We start from the raw sequence: 12714 nt of genomic DNA, 5'->3' as shown, positions 1-12714 counted from the left end.
ACCACTCAGGATTTTGTAGACCTTAATCATATCTCTCCTCATCCGTTTCTTTTCCAAGCTGAAGAGCCCTAACCTCTTTAGCCTTTCCTCATACAAGAGGAGTTCCATCCCCTTTTTCATTTTGGTCACTCTTCTTTGAACCTTTTCTAATTCTGCTATATATTTTTTGAGATACGGCGACCAGAACTGAATACAATACTCAAGGTGTGGATGCACAATGGAGCAATACAAAGGCATTATAGTATTTTTGGTCTTATTCACCACCCCTTTCCTAATAATTCCTAGCATCCATAGCTTTTTTAGCTGCCCCTGCACTGAGCAGAAGATTTCAGAATATTATCTACAACGGCACTCAGATCTTTTTCTTGAGTGCTGATCCCCAAGGTGGACCCTAGCATCAGGTAACTATGATTTGGATTATTCTGAATGACAATCTTTCAAAAGGATATGCTCCCCTTCCTGAAATCTATAGGCCAACCTATCTAATTGATGTCCTTTTGATATGAGTTAAAGATGAAGTTGGAAAATTAAAATCTAATAACGTTTAAAAATTAATGACAGCTCCTGTACCGGAATGTGCCGCTTGTTCCAAAGGTACATTAATATCCCCCATTAAAATAACATGTGTAAAATTAACACGCATATTTGAAATAAAATCCTGAAAATCTACTTGTGTTAGTCTTCAACTACATGGAGGATGATAAAATAATAATAAACAGAATAGATCCGTCAATGAATCTTCTGAAATAGAACATGCTAGCGTCTCTAGTGAGGGAGAAAAAATATCAGATATAAACTCATGCCCTCTCCTCTCTTCTTTGATCTAGTTAAATGCAATATTTTATAACCATCAGGTCAAAGTTCACCAATCAAAGGGTCAGCCTTACAATGAAGCCAAGTATCTACAATACCCACTATCCAAAACTGTTCCTCCACTATCCAATCCCTAATTTTATCCACTTTGTTTACAGCTGATTTGGCATTTACATAGGCAATTGGCACAGGAACAAAAATAATTATCACACAGATTTAAACATTGCATCTTAGTCAAATATCTATCTCTTAGGTGTACTTGAGGTCTATGAGAACCATTTTTAAAATTTTTAAAACTGATAATTTTTATCTTTCCCTAATTCATAGACTCCTCTTCCATAACTATCAGCACTATAAACACTGAAAGATATAGGTTTAACAGTATGAACATTTGTAAAATGAACTGGGATATAATTTCTCGCTACAAAAAAATCAGTTTTATAACCTACAAGTAAATATAGAATTGCCTGAAAAAACAACCGATTTAGCAAGGAAGCCATAATAAAATCCCCTCAATTAAAACTAAACTAAAACAACAGCAAAATTCTCAGCTGCTGCTGAAGTTGCACACAAAGAGCGGCACAAAGGAGCCAAACGTGCCTCTTTGGCATGCCCCTTTGACATAATATCTCAGAAGCTAGTGGGTTTATACCAGCACAATCATCCACCCCTGCTATGCCTAGATTCCTTGCTTCTCTTTTTGAAATGGAAATCAGGTTGGAGCTCCTTGCAGATGGAACGAACAGGCTGCAAGATGGTAGGAGTCACTTTGTTGGTGTTGCTGTGGCCAGGAAAGCATTCAAGCATGTTATTTTATTGCAGGTTAGTAAATAGAAGACCTGTTTATATCTGAGGTAAAAGAAGGTAAATGGACTTGCCCAAAGTTTCAAAAAGCATTAATGACAGAGGTTGTAATTGAATCCTTGCTTCCCTAAATCTCATCAGTGAAGAGTAAGTCATTCCCACACTCCTGTATGATGTAAATGTTGCTACTACTGTACACAGGGATTAAACTTTTCTTGAGACTTCTGAATCTCTGGCACGGGTTTTGGGCATGCACCAATGCATTTTTCAGCGTGCCTGTAAAAAAAAGCCAAAAATGGATGTGCGGCAAAATCAAAATTGCTGCACGTCCATTTTGGGTCTGCGACCTTACTGCCAGCCATTGACCTAGTGGTAAAATCTCATGCGGTAACTGGGTGATAATGACCTATGCACGCTAAATGCCACTTGTCGCTTGTAGCTGACGCATGCCAGAAAATAAAAAATATTGTCCAGGTGCGCATAGCGGATGCATGCCAAAAATGAAATTACTACAAGAGCCACATGGTAACTGTGCGGTACTCCATTTTGGTGCAAGTTAGGCGCCCGTGAACGCTTACACAGCTTTGTAAAAGGGCCCCTGAATTTGCTCTGAAATATGAGTTAAAATGTAGCCAATTCACTTATCACAAGTTAAATAATGTATTAAATTAAAACCAACATTATATAACCTAACATTACTCAAATTCTCACTGCCTCTCTCTAAAACAAACCAAAACAAACGAGCCGCCCCCCCCCCCCCCAAAAAAGCAAATACACCTCTTATTGCTGACAGAGCCCCTTTACTACATACTCATTAACCTTAGCAAACATATGATGATGTACATTTTCTTCAGTGACACTATCATCCGTGGTCCTCTTGTAACACTGAAATTCCATCATCATTTATCTCCAGAAAACACTGCCTTTCAATGATTACTTAGGTAAGATACTACTAGATTAGCAGCTAATTCACATAATGAGGTCTGTGCAATCTATGAGGACAGGGTTATTGTACTCCTTAATGCAATTTATATGAAAATTAGAATACTCTAAGTAGAATCATTTAACCTTTCTCAAGCATATCAAGAGATCTAGACTGTGAAGCGTATTTACTGGAATAATAGAGCTTATGTCCAAATGCTTTCAGAGGAAAATTGGGCTTCTTATTCAGAATAAAACATACAATATTAATACTATATTGTGCATTCTACTAATTCATGTTTTTGGAAAAAGAGACTATAGTTATAAAGGGCTAGCTTCTATATACAACACCAAAAAAAGTTGGTGCTGAAGAAAGCACTATTCTATAAGCCGTGTTTAGTTAGGTGCAGTTTATAGAATAGCAGTTACACCCAGGATTTGCACCTAACTTTAGGAATGACCACTTGTACCAACTGAAATATGGTGCAAATGTACATACCTAAATCAGGTGTATATCCCTGTTTTTCTATAACACACACAGGGGCCCTTTTACAGAACAGCGGTAAGCTCAATGCAGGCTTACCGCTTGCTCTTTCTGCACTGCCGCTGGCCCAATGTGGCTGCTGGCAGTAGACCTGCTCTGAGCGCATGCCATTTCCCAGGGAAAAAGTAAACCCCCAGAAATGGCTTGCATGGTATTAATCCAGTGGTAACCGTGCACTGCCCTGTTATCGCCAGGTTAACATAGGAGCCCTTATTGTCACCTCAGTGGCTATGCGGGGGCTTTAGACCTGCTGCGGGTTTAAATATTGCTGGGAAACTGCAATAAAATTATTAAAATACCTGATTTTTGTGCCATAAGTAAAAGGAACATTTGTTAAAAATGCCAAGGAATTCAAAAACCAAGACCTTGTTTAGGAGAAGGAACTAGATCTAAGTGAAAAATTGGATTGCCTGAAAGTATTTGACATTGAAATATAATTCCAGGAACTTTAGCCTTCCATTTGTTCTGTTGTGGATTAGGAATTTGTTAAAAAACAGTGGAGAGGGGGGATAGTGGAGTGCCACAAGGATCTGTACTGGGACTGGTGCTATTTAACATATTTATAAATGATCTGGAAATCAGAACAACAAGCGTGGTGATTAAATTTACAGATGATACAAAACTATTCAAGGTTGATAAAACTCATGCGGACTGTGAAAAATTGCAGGAATATCGTAGGAAATTGGAAGACCGGGCATCCAAATGGCAAATCAAATTTAATGTGTATAAATACAAAGTTACTTGATGCTAGGGTCCACCTTAGGAGTAAGCACCCAAGAAAAAGATGTAGGTGTCATCATAGACAATACGCTGAAATCTTCGCCCAGTGTTTGGCAGCAGCCAAAAAAGCAAACAGGATGCTAGGACTTATTAGTAATAATATGGAAAATAAAATAAAGAATATTATAATTCCCCTATATAGCTCCATGGTGTAACCTCACCTTGAGTATTGCATGAAATTCTGGTCATTGTATCTCAAAAAAGTGGAATTAGAAAAGGTTCAGTGATGGGTGACCAAAATGATAAAAGGGATAGAACTTCTCTCATATGAGGAAAGGCTAAAAAGGTTAAGGCTCTTCAGCTTGGAAAATAGATGACTGAAAGGAGGGGAGATATGATAGAGGTCTACAAAATCCTGAGTTGTGTAGAATGGGTAAAAATGAATCATTTTTTAAAACTCTTTCAAAAATTACAAGACTATTTGACACTCAATGTAGTTACATGGTATCACAAAACACCTAGCCACCCACCTGGGGTTACCCTGCAGCTACTTATAGGGTATATCCCCAGCACAGCTCAGTTTCCTGCTCTCAAATTATCCCCAGTGATTTCTAGGTTACTAGATCCACACTCCCACAGTTCCCAGGAAGCACTCACAGACCCAACACACAAACCACCTGGAATCTTTTATCAGTCCAGACAGAGAGGCAATAAACTAAATATTGTTTATTGTCTTTTAAAAATCAAACAATGGAATGCAATAGTGTGATCATCAAACAATAACAGGTAACTGAAATATGGATCAATTATAACACTAACTAAACATGTGTTTACTTCCTAGAAAGTACCTGGAAAAATCAGGACATAGCTTGTTCACCAGTTATCAAATATAACTGTTTTTACAGGGCTTCAGCAAATAGCTCTTTATCTTCTCCCGGACTGAAACTGGGGCAAAAAGCCAGTACAATTGAAATAAAAAAAGGCTCCTGGGCCAATCAGAGCCCAGTCAACAACAAAAATTGAAAAAAGCTGGTTATATCACTACAGACATTTCCTTATCTGTATTAACTAATGAAAGAAAGGTCAGTTCTTTGTAACAGCTTAAAATATAGCATGCACCACCTTCTGGCCAAACTAGAGAAATGCATTTCAAGATTGAAGAAAAGAATGCCGCCACTTTTGTAGAGAAGGCTAGACGATATTTAATATAAAAAGTTTACTCATTTGTTTAGTGTACAAACTAAATTACTGATTACCATCAATAGGGGTAGTCAGTAATTTAGTTTGTACACTAAACAAATGAGTAAACTTTTTATATTAAATATCGTCTAGCCTTCTGTACAAAAGTGGCGGCATTCTTTTCTTCAAAGTGGCGAGCCAGCCAGGAGTAGGCCGCAAACGGAAAAGAGAAGGCGAGACGAAGAACAAATTAAGTGTGTGTTGTTAATGAAGTTTTTTACAGGATTTTGAGAGAGCAAGCATTGTTTAAGCCTAATTTCTGTGCTCCACTGATGTGGGATTGATCAAACTGCTGAACTGGACATATAGGCTACGACTCCTGGGCTTGCTAAAGAGAAATAAGAAGACGCGTGAGTAAGCTTACATTGTGGACGTATTAGTGGTATTTGTTTAGCTTTGTAGTTTTCTGTTTTGTATATTTTCTTGGTTTAGGTGCAGTAGTATATTTTTGTAGGTTGTGGCTCTATAGGAGAAATTGTAATAGTCAGAATAAAATGAAAGGGAAAGGGGCAGATAAGAAAGAAAAGCCTCCTGTATATGCTATGTATTTAGATTTAGATAGTTCAAAAAAATGCTCCCCTTTGCAGCATGTCATAGAATTATTCCCATTAGAAAAAAAACAGATTGAAAAAATACATGAGAAATGGGTCAAATATGAAGGAAAAGATTCTGTTTTGAGCTGGTCTCAGGATGGATCGTTTGATCGTCCAAAATTATTATCTCTCCTGAGCTACTTACAAGAGAATAAAAATAAAACTAGGCAGAAGAAAAGCTTAGAGAAGCATCTTACAATTTGGAATTTATTTTCTTTAGCAGCAGATATGTTTCATGCTGATGTAGATAGGATACAACAAGAGGCAGAAATGTACAAAAGAAATAATCCTCCTCCTTATGATTCTGGCTGTAATACAAGGAGAGAGACTTTATGCCCTGTAAGGGATACAGGATGGGAGAAGGAACAAAAGCGCCCTGTGCCATGCGCTGGGTATTCGGCTCTTGATGACCCCCCCAGTGATTCAGAAAGTGAAAAGGGAGGGGATAATGAATTAGATGGGAGAGAACAGGCAACAGCAGGAACTCAATTAACTATTGGGGATTTTAAAGCTCTGTGTGCAGCATCGGGCGTAGGAAATATTAAGGCTGCTCTTTCTGCAGCGCTATTGATGTGGTGTTTAACTTTTCAGTCCTGTAGAGTGAAGGAAGGCCATCTGTTTTTGATTTCTCGGTGTCTGGCTGTTGCTAAGCTAGGTTAGACAGGTCAGGAAGAACTGAAATTTTCTTTGTTCCTTTTAAAAGATTTTAGATTAGATTTAAATAAGTTTGATTTTGTCTTATAAGGTGATCTCTGTTTATTTTAAAATATGTGTTATTCTGTTTCTAGTTCTCTATGTGGAATGTCTTTGCAATTTAACTTTGTTTAACTCTTTTTTAAGTGAGATTCCTGCAGTGTTAAGAGATCATCTGGCTTAAATTAGTCACAGTCCTAGCTAGTTTTGTGTGTAGGGCTAATAGGGGAAAGAGGTGATTTAAAATCTTTAATAAACATCTGAACAATATGATTTGTCAGCAATATGGTTACTATGCTTCAGAATGTTATCAGAATGCAGGAATGCCCCAAGTACAAATGCAGACGCAGCAAGGATTAATGCCACAAGTAGTAGGGATGCCTGTGAGTGCCCCGCAGACTGCAATACAGCAGCCGGCGACGCAATCACAGGGACCAGGGGCTGCAGTACAGAGACAGGGTACTGTAAATGCTTTTCCAACTTGGCAGAATATTCCAGACCAATGCTATTGACTGGAAGCAGATCAGTGTCAGGAAGAGGGAATGATTTTCAGATTAGACACAAGGGAACCCTTTATCACATTGACAATTGGCAAATATGGAACTCCTGTGAGATTTTTGATAGATACAGGGGCGAGTACCTCTGTGTTGTGTGCAAAACCACAGGGAGTTAAACTTTCAAATCAGTATAGAACAACAGTGGGATTTACGGGGATAGAACAAAGAAAAAGGCTAACAGAACCGACTCTGGTGCGATTGGAATGCCAACCGCACGGTTCAAGGGAGGCTGTGGTACCCTTCTTAGTGGCACCTGATTGCCCAGTAAATTTGTGTGGTAGAGACTTATTGTCTCAATTAGGATTGTGTTTAAATTTTGGAAATAAAGGCTGTTTTGGGAATGTTAAATTACTGCAGACAATGGATACCAAATTATACACAAAAAGTAATGAGACTTTATAAACATTTGAAACTGCCCGCAGCCACACCAAAGAATACATTAATTGCATTGGAAGAGCAGGATAAGATGGTATTGGCTAAGATTGTGAGGGATTTATTATCTCCAGGACCGTTAGCAGTAATAGATATCCAATCACCTGTGCATCTGTGGGTAAAAGATATGGGAAATAGTTGGGCAGCTATGATTAATCAAAATAATGAAGTAAATGCACCAGTAGCTTTTTTGTCAGGCTCTTTTAATCATGTGGAAAAGGGAATGAAAGAAATACCAAAGTTACTGACAGCTATAGTGGCTGCAGTAGGCAAATGGAGAGCACAAATGCCTTTTGTTCCTATTGTAATACATACTAACCACACGATTAAAACACTGTTGAGCCCTAGCCAGACGGCATTGACAGCCACTAGATTTGGAAAATATCAAGCAGTACTTTTAGGACAAGATATAAGAATAATACCATTAACTAAAGAACAGAGAAATAAGATAGATCTGCTTTTTCCTGTTGATCAAGAGATTGAGATTGATACTATAGAAATCCCTACATTTCACTGTCTTACTTTTGAACCCTTATCTGATGGGTTAATATGGTTTACAGATGGAGCTTGTGAAAGGACTGTTGCAGGCTTTGCCTGCGTGCAGGTAGATGAGAATCTAAGAAAGATAATGCAAGTACAATATAAAACCCCTCCTGATCATACTGCACAGCATGCTGAACTTTTAGCCGTTATTACGGCCTTACAACACACTGATATGACTCAAAATGTCACTATATATACTGATAGTGGTTATGTTGCAAGTTCACTACAGTATCATATATTAAAATGGCAGCGTAGGGGGATGATAACCAGTGCAGGTAAAAATCTACAACATTACACATATTGGAAATTGCTGTTTGAAATTTTGGCAAAAAGGGAACGTGAAGGTAGAAAAACTGCAGTTGTGTGGACCCCGGCCCACACTGAAAGGCCAACCTTTGAGGCACTAGGTAATGCAATGGCTGATGCAGCAGCAACGGAGGTGGTTAAGCAAAGTGAAAAGATTTTGTATAATACTAGACAGACACAGGAAGGGCCACTTACGAATGTAGATAAGATTGAAATGTGGCAGCCAGAGGGACAGGAAAGTGAAAAATGGTTGAAGAGAGGATGTATGAAATTGGGAAGTGAATGGTTTAATGCAGAAGAAGGATTACCTTGTATGCCAATGAGCCAGGCGATTAAGGTATTGGCTGAGTGGCATGCAACCATGCATTGGAATAAGGAAACAATGAGGCAACAATTTGAGCAAAGATTTTGGACTTTAAAAATTGATAACCTGATTCAACAGGTTGTGCAGAATTGCATGGTATGTAATATTAACATACCTAAACGAGGTCCTAAAATATCGCCTGGGACACTTCCAATACCAGAAGGCCCAGCAAAAGAATGGTATATTGATTTTACCGATATGATTGTTCCAGTGCAGGGAAAAAGATATTTGTTAGTTTGGGTGGATGCTTTCTCAAGGTGGATAGAAGCATTTCCATGTAAAAGGGAGACAGCACATGAGGTGGTACAATGCCTGATAACTCATATTATGCCAAGACATGGGTGTCCATCTAGAATAATTTCTGATAACGGGACACATTTTAATAACAGTGTTTTGAAAGAAATGGCAATGATTATGGGTTTAACACACAGAAAAGTATCAGTGTATCGCCCCACCTCCAATGGTTTGGTGGAACGCTACAATGGTATTTTAAAAACTAAATTGAGAGTATTACTGAAGGCTTTAAACAAGGAAACAGCAGGTAAACCATATACCTGGCTTGATTTGTTACCATTAGCTTTGATGGTTATAAGGGCCCAACCTAATGGGCGTACTAAATTGACCCCATTCCAAATTCAGACAGGACGTCATTTCTTCCCGATGCAAATAGCAAGTACTGATAGCACAGCTCAGTACTGGCAAAAATTACAACCAATGCTAAATTTGACCAGTGACATGATTCGTACAAATGTATCACATCAGGTAGGGAATAATGATGTTTGTGCTTTTAAAGTAGGTGACCTAGTACTGCGAAAGAACTTTACACATAAAACATGGAAGGATCCTGTGTATGTAGGGCCTTTTGCTATCACGGCCCTTACTCAGACCGCTGCCCGTCTGGAAGGTCATACTTCTTGGATACATTTAGCAGATATTCGACGAATTAATAACATTGAAATGGACAAAGAATAAACAAACATCATGTCCCTAAACATGATGGTATTGGACTGTTGTTGTTTGTTAATGGACAATGAACACATATGATAATAGACTTGTTACAGTGGCCAAGATGTTGAATTTGACTGATTGTATCATATGTGCCCACTGACTGACATCATCCTTGTCCTTGCCAACTATGATATATGGGACTACAATGATAAAATCATGTCTGTTATCCCAATAATACCTGTGTAAGAGATGATGAAAACCTTCATTGGACAAATGAGACTATTTATAAGCAAGCCTTGCTTATGGACAAGTACCCACAGACATCATGTTGGTGTCTGATTAATAGTATGACAACTGAACACATTCTCCCGATAAAGTGCACTTACACGCAGAATGTTGTAACAACTGATTCAATGAATATTATGCTTTTAATTTGTGTAATTTTTAATGCCACATCAGCTAATGAAAAGTAAGAATGAATGACAGTGTACTTCCCTTTGATGAAGCTCACTGTCCTATAAATTATATACCTCAAGAGATATAAATTTTGTACCCTAGTACAATTGAATCTGTTTAATGTAACATGTATTAGCATGTTTGCAAAGATGTGCCAGGATGCTTTTAAAATAACAATGATAACTGAAATTCAGAATAAATAGAACTTTAATATGTCAGCCAAAAATATTGAAAAAGCGTGCAGAAACTGAATGCCACAAACAAGGGGGGAGGAAATTTAGAAGGGAGGTAAGGATACAGACTGAAGCTAAAACAGATGTTTGAGTCCTGGAATACCCGGCCTCAAAAGGGAGGATTTGTTGAACAAAAGAAAGATTTGTTGAATAAAAGTATGAAAAATGCGGAGTGGAAGGCTCCATGATTACAACAAGCTGTTTTAACACTAACCCTCCTGAGGCATGAGAAATTTGACGGACATTAAACATTAGCCAAAGGCAGGCTCCAAAAAGTCTGTGGGCTAAAAGGTAGGGGGGTAATAGAAAGCAGATGTTCTGCACATGATTAACAGTTTGTGGTATTCAGAGACTTGCACAGGAATGTTGTATGAGAGAATTAGTCAGAGGCCCGGTATAAAACTAGAGGAGAACAAAGAAATAAGTAAGCATTTTGAATTTCTCTTTGTCTGTCTATAGCATTGCTTTAAGCACTCTGATTTCTCTCTCTGCTGTACATTGCTTTGTTTTTAATCATTCATTCTGGCTTGTATATCGCTTATCAAGAAATGCTTCCTGCACTAGCCCATTGAGTTATGCAGAAAAATTGTAAATACACTGTTTATATTAAATATTAAATATCGTCTAGCCTTCTCTACAAAAGTGGCGGCATTCTTTTCTTCAAGATTTAATATAGGCAAGAAGGAAAAGTGTGAGTGCTGTTATTTAAGGAGTAAAGACTTCAGAAACTCTGTATTCACCGTATATACTTGTGAATTACAGACTGTCAACGATCTCTAGCATAGCTTTACTGTAGAGATCATGATACAGGTTCCTCATTAGTCAAAACCTCCGTTAATATCATCAATGTTGGAACAATGGTATAAATATAACTCAAATACCAAATAAATGATAACACCTATCTGGGCTATGCGTGGACTGGAGGGTGTGCTTGACAGAAAGCTCCTGTTTCCCAAAACGCTTCATTGGGAGCTCCACCCTCAAACACCAGAAAAATGCCCTTCAGGGAGCTGATCGGACTTATCTAACCCCGGGGTCATTTTATTGCTCTCAGCTGTCTTTGCATACACGTGAATGACTGTTCTGTTGAATGGCTGAGCACCGAATCTTGCAACTAGCAGCTGTTCACTGCCTGGTTTGTAGCCTATCAGTGCAGCTTGAGTTTTGTTGTTTAGCAAGAAGCCAGTGCCTGCTAGGGGTCTGGTTTTATTTCCTGACCATATAATTTTGCCACCTTGCATGTCTCCTGATATTATTCAGCTCATTTCTGATATTCTGAGAATGTCACATATGTATCTTGACATCTCTTCTTGAAGTAATTGTAATTTCCCTGCTGTTCACAATGTTTGCACATTACAGGGTCCATTTACTAAGCTGCAGTAAAAGGGGTCTGCGCTAGCGTCAGCATACGTTTTTGATGTGGGTAAAAGACTGTCTCGACAAGAAATGGCCGAACGGTAAGTGGCTAGAATACACAGCTACACGCATTGAGCTTACCAACAGCGATGGCATCATAAAGTCCCCTGAGGAAGCCATTTTTTTTGTGAAATGGGTCCCCATTGGGACGTTTCACTTATGCCGCAAACTGTTGCTCAAAAGATAAGTTACAAAAAAACCACATTTTTCATATTGATGTTTTATTGCACTAAGATTTCATTGCATCACTATATAAATTAGAAAATTACAAAATTGGGTTGTTAGGACATTTTGAGACCGATGATTGAAGTCAGTACTGTGCTGTAATTGTTATATAACAGTATAAAAAAGCACAGGCACCTGAGGTCTCTTTTTCAAACCTGTATAATATTTCCAGTAGCTGCAGTTAAAGTTATTTTCCCACTCGGTTTGTGTGGACTGTATTATTGTTGTACTGATGGGTGTCCAAAGGTGCTGTTATGTACGGTAAGTGAGCAACTTACCGCATGGCCATTTTTGGGGGGAACACTTACCACCACCCATTGAGGTGGTGGTAAGGGCTCCCGTGCTAACCCAGCAGTAACCGGGCAGTGCATGGTGCTGCCCGATTTCTGCCACCTAAACACCGGTGTTACAAAAATAGGAAATATTTTTGTAATGCTGGAAATGGTGTGTGCTAGGGGTGGGAACTCCTGCAGTAGCCCGGTGGTAGTTCTGGATTGGCGCACAGCAAGCCCATTATTGTATGCCAACCCTTTAGTAAAAGGGCCCCTTTATGAACTAGAGATAGTACCTCACTGGTGGGTTTCAACTTTCTTTTGGCAGCTGACTTATTGTACCAACTCCACTCGTTTAGTTAGTATCACAGACCTTGTTTATCTAGACAACGTCTGAACGAGCATGATTGTGTTTTTGCATACCTTGGCATTGTTGGAATAATGTATTGTATTTTACATGCATTGTCTGTCAGCAATGTTTTCTCTGTGATTAATCTGTGACCTCTGATGTGAATTGCCTAGAGAGGTCACACCTATGCAACTTCCTGTGGGTGTGATTAGGCACAGCACATGGAGCTCATGATCTCTCCTAACCTGGTGTGAGCATCCATTACCATCTAAGCACATGGAAAGAG

Source organism: Microcaecilia unicolor, chromosome 1, assembly GCF_901765095.1.
Source record: "Microcaecilia unicolor chromosome 1, aMicUni1.1, whole genome shotgun sequence".
NCBI classification, from domain to species: domain Eukaryota; kingdom Metazoa; phylum Chordata; class Amphibia; order Gymnophiona; family Siphonopidae; genus Microcaecilia; species Microcaecilia unicolor.
Note: the sequence above shows the minus strand (reverse complement) of the source record.